Raw genomic sequence first — 5,506 nt, 5'->3', positions numbered from 1 at the left:
AGAACCTATTTTCGGAGTCAATTCAATGAGTTGCAGAGCAAGTCCCATAATTCCTAATTTTGACTCTAAAATTGGCTTGTCTCTGAATTAAATAATTTTAGTTCCATAACGACCATATTGACACTTGTGATTCTATTGTTGATAGCGTGACAACATTTGAAGACTGTTCAAAAGGGAAAAGCTCTGATTCCTTGAGTTGGAGCATGTGTGCTCAGCATACAAGTAGGCTACGGTTTTTTCTTCTTTAGACTGAGCCTGTTTAGGCATTTGTATACTGAATTGTAGGAGCTTGGAGGGGTTTAGGCATTGAGCATGCTAAATTTCTAGAATTCATGTCCAAGGTTTTATTTTTAGGAAATTTTTGGACTGTTAAAGTATGTCTCCCGTTATTGTTGATCATCCATACTTTGTGTTGTGTGTTGATCCTTTGGTTGATATCTTTGGAAGCATGTTTGGCCTTAGTCTAGGCTTAGACTAGTATTCCTTAGACTTGCGTGATTTTGGTACCGTTGGTCCTTAGAACTTCTTCGATGTTATTTCAGATAGCTTAGCTCCCTATAGACTGATATAGCATACTTGAGTCTGATAGTTTGAGCTTTAACTAGGTAGTAACACAACTCTGATAACCTTACCCCATAATGTCCTATTCTTCTATCGATCCTGTATCACTTAGTTCTTGGTTTCGAAAGTGTATTCATCGATTCTAGTTGAATGTGGCTCGGGTTGTAGTTGTTATATCCTGCATTTTGGTAATTTCAGATAATTCGAGAAAAACTGCAGGAAGTTAAAAATAAGGCCATATTTTTATTTTGTTTAGCACACAAATTGCTAATGAAAATTATAAAGTGGAAATATTAAGAATAGCTAGGGGCAAAAAGGGAAATTCGCAATATGACTCATGAAAATATGGAGGAAGACTAAGGGAAAATTTGGAAATTGAGAAATAAAATTTTCATGAAGTGCAAAAAAAAAGAATGGACTTGATCACCATTTGGGCCTAGGTGGTCATCCATAGTGATGGGCCAAAGCCCATATGGATTTAAAAAAAAAAAGAAAAAAAAGTCCAAAAGATGACTTATTAGTTATCTTGTCTTTCAATCCTAGAAGTTTCAAGAAATTTGGAGAAAGAAAGAAGGAAAAAAAAACAAAGAGAAGATTTGGCCATAGCTAGGGATTTTTATCCCTTGAAATCTTGTTCCAAAAAAATTATTTCTTCTAGTATTCCAAGCAAGTTGAAGGCCCTAATTAACATGGAGTGGTTGTTGGAACAAGAAAACCATTCATTCTTGCAAGGCACAAATCTAGCTAAGTTGAAGAACTAAGTGGAAAAAGGTAAGGTTTCAATCTTCTTTTATATGTTATGGATGGTTGATATATGTTGTAGAGTAAAGAAATGGATGAAGTATATGAAAATATGTGTGTTAGTGTATGGCCGTGCATGTGTGATGTTGTGTAGAAAGAATGGATTAGTTTTATATAGTATGTGGTTATAAGGTATAGAAATGGATGGAAAATTCATGAAAATATGCATGTAGTTGTTGTGGCCGGATATGAGGGTGGTTTGACAAGTTATGGTAAATTGATTCTATTTGATATTTTAGTGGTTGTTATGGATTCTATGTTGCTAATAAAAGCTTAATGGTTTTTGTCACACCCCGATCTCAATAGGGTGTGATGGGCACCCAACCCCGTGCTCGGAGCCGAGCGAACCCGCTAATTCATATTACATTCTCAATCTCTTTAGAATTTTGCATCAAAAAGAAATGAAAAACATAGCTACGCTTTCCGAATCTTGCTATCCAAAATCCATCATCTCATAAACTCATGACATACTACATAATAACATATCGGTTGGTGACGCCGCTTACAAAGCTGACACTCTATACCCACGACTCTGTCTGCAAAGTCTCTAACTTTGAACGAAACATCATAGCACATATACTCTGACTCGGCAGCACTCCAGGAACAAGTGGAGTTGCTAACCCTGCTGCAACATCTTCTATGGTAACTTCTACTTGTCTGGGTGTACCTGCGTGGCATGAAACGCAGCCCCCAAAGAAAAGGGGGTCAGTACGAGTAATGTACCGAGTATGTAAGGCATGAAAATCAGCATAATAAAGAACATAAGGTATGAACAACCATATCGTAAAATCATAGACATATAGTGAGATAAGAGAGTAACCTGTACATATGAGTGCCCTTTTAGGCCAGATGCCATGCATGCTTGTCTTATCATAAAAAAACATTTCTTGTTCATATTCATAGAAAATAGAAGTCATATCACCGAACAACGTCGGCGTGCCCACATATGTCCCGCGTCCGGGCATCCCGCGTCCAGGATGAAAATTACTCCAACTAATCAGGTGGGAATGCGTCTATAGCGCCACATATACACCTCCCCATATCTCCTATATACATATACATATACATATAGACAGCATGCACGAGAGCCCAATGAAAGTCGTGTATTTATCGGAGTGACGGAAGGTCGGTAACCTCCGATTGTATTATAGACTAACCATAGTCGCTTTGTCTCACCTTGAAGGAACAATTATTATAGGATGAGACCATCAACGAAAGATAATATTAAGAGAACGTAGAATAAGGTCACAATCTTATAAGGCGTCAAATCGTATACATATGCACATATGACCAATTTTCAAGACTCGTAGAATAATCGGAATGAGCTATGATTAACAAAACAAGATAAGAGTCATATCAAGTACCTTTCAAAAATTACCATGGATTATATCAACATAAAAGTTTTGGAATCATATACACGTATTTAAGCACGAGAAAAATATCTTTTGGAAACTCAAGAAAATTGACCATCCTAGTGGCTCTACGAATAGGACTTCCTTGAAATTGTACAAAATGACATATACTTGTTTCATAAAAAATTATGCCAAAAGAAAGTGTAGCTCTATATACTTATGTCAAAACATGCCAAGAGAAAGAAGAGTAAACACTACATACATGAAGCCGTTCTTATCTTAGCCATCATAGACATATTCTCATCCTCGACATCATCAATGTCGTTGTAAAACATATCCATCGTCATTGCCATAAAAACTTGTAATATTGTAAACCGTTGTTTTGGAAAATCATAGACATTTTGGAAAACATTGACGGGTTATAGGAAAAAAAAATAGTCATTTCCTTGGGACCATTGACACCTAGCTTTTGAAAACAAAGAAAATATGGAAGCACTTATCAAACAATAACATCGGAATCATGCCTTGAAAGAAAAGGGTAAGCCTTACATACTTATACCAAAGACATGCCAAAAGAAGGAACGATTAGCTTTACATACCTTGTCCGCTTCCTTAGTCACCCCACCTAACTCTTGGCCTTTCCAAAATCTATAACAAGATTAATAAATGCCAACATTAGCTATAGGTATCCAAGAACCTCATTCTAAACTAACATTTTGTCTACCGAAATTTCGACAGCACTTCTCCTGTAAATACACCATCCCCGAGAATCTAACTCGGCCAATTTACCAACAATCATACCAAATCAATATACTACTTTCTCCAAGACTTTCCAATTCCAATAAGAACAATAACAATCTAATCCCTTCTTTCAAATTCAATTACCACAACCCAATAATTTACACACTAACCACATCATACTAACAATATTAGCTTCCATATATGCAAGAACATTATATTAGATTTACAAACTTCTAAAACAAGTCTCCAACTACTACAACTTTATAAGGATCCTTAAGCTTTTCTTAGCAACATAGAATCCATAACAATAACTAAAATACTAAATAGAATCAATTCACCATAACTTGCCAAACCACCCCCATATTCGGCCACAACAACTATATGCATATTTTCATGAAGTTTCCATCCATTCCTATACCTTGCAACAACCACCACATACTACATAAAATTAATCTATTCTTTCCACACAACATCACATACACGGCCAACACCCACATACCTATTTTCATATACTTCATCCATTTCTTCACTCTACAACATATACCAACAATCCATAATAAATAGAGAAGATTGAAACTTTACCTTTTCCACTTAGTTCTTCAACTTGCTAGAATTGTGACTTGCAAGAATGAATAGTCTTCTTGTTCCAAAAATCACTCTATGCTGATTAGGGCCTTCAACTTGCTTGGAATATTAGAAGAATTAATTTTGGAACAAGATTTCAAGGGATAAAATCCCTAGCTATGCCAATTTTCCTCTCTTATTTTTTTCCCCTCTTTTCTCCAAGTTTCTTGAAAGTTCTAGGAATGGAAAATAAGATGACTACTAAGTCATCTTTGGACTTATCTACTTCTTTTTCTTCCTTTTTTTTCTTGAAGCTTCTAGAAAAATAAAAACCAAGATGACTAATAAGTCATCTTTTGGGCTTTTTTTCTCTTCTTGAAGTTTCTAGCAACTAGATATATATATAAATAGATAGTAAATGGGTAATGGGCCTTCCTAATTAATGAACTCAATTTCCAAAATTTGGGCCATTTTCTTGATTTGGGCCTCAACTCTTTTATCATTATTTCATTGTAGCCCAAACTTATGTATCTCACTTTTGTAATTCCCAAACTAATTTCCCAAAAATTCCACATAAATTTTTCCCTCGGCCTTCCTCCGTAATTTCACCTCAACGTTCTCTTTAACATTACACCGGTATTAAATAAAATAACTCATAACCTCTTTCCTTGCAAGTCAATTTTTTTTTGTTTTCCATATTTCCACCTCCAAAATTGCATAACCAACTTATGTATCAAACAAGACCAAAACGTAGCATTATCCTTCACTTGTTATAATTATCCCAAATGTCCAAATGTACAAAAATACGGGTTGTAACAGTTTTAGTGAAATTGTAGTAGATGGAGACTTGTTTTAGAAGTTATGTAAATTGAATATAATGTTCTTACATGTATGGAAGATAATGTTGTTAGTATGATGTGGTTAGTGTGTAAATTATTGGGTTGTTGTAATTGAATTTGAAAAAAAAGGATTAAATTGTTATTGTTCTTATTGGAGTTGGAAGGTCTGGGAGAAAGTAGTATATTGATTGGTATTGTTGTTGGTAATTTGACCGTGTTGAATTCTCAGATTGTTGTTGATAAAATTGACCGAGTTAGATTCTCGGGGATGGTGTATTTACAAGGAAAGTGCTGCCAAAATTTCGATAGATAAAATGTTAGTTTAGCATGAGAATCTTTGGATATCTACAACTAATGTTTGCATTCGTTAACATTGTTATAGATTTTGGGAAGGCCAAGAGTTAAGTGGGATTGATTAAGGAAGCGGACAAGGTATGTAAGGCTTACCCTTCCTTCTTTGGAATGATCTTTGTAAAACGAGCAAATGATGTACATGTATATGTATGATTTTAATGAAATTTCCTTTTCGTAGAACTCGAAACTTGTTTCTGAGCCTCTATGTGTCGATCCATGTACGTAACCACCGGTCTTAACAATTTTCTCTATGTGCATATGTAAGTGGTTTGGCACCCCTATGAGATTGTGACC

At 35.2% G+C, this 5,506-nt stretch overlaps 1 long non-coding RNA gene across 1 annotated transcript; it reads right to left on the bottom strand.

Moving 5' to 3' along the window:
• Positions 1-1,687: 1,687 nt before the first annotated feature.
• Positions 1,688-4,070, bottom strand: LOC129877323 (uncharacterized). Its single transcript, XR_008763524.1, has 3 exons — positions 4,038-4,070; positions 3,314-3,362; positions 1,688-2,029 (listed from the first exon to the last, which is right to left on the bottom strand). It is a non-coding gene; the product is annotated as an uncharacterized LOC129877323 (long non-coding RNA).
• Between the last annotated feature and the right edge of the window lie 1,436 nt (positions 4,071-5,506).

The sequence above is a fragment of the Solanum dulcamara genome, chromosome 12, assembly GCF_947179165.1.
Source record: "Solanum dulcamara chromosome 12, daSolDulc1.2, whole genome shotgun sequence".
NCBI lineage: Eukaryota > Viridiplantae > Streptophyta > Magnoliopsida > Solanales > Solanaceae > Solanum > Solanum dulcamara.
This window is presented reverse-complemented; position numbering and strand designations above follow the sequence as displayed.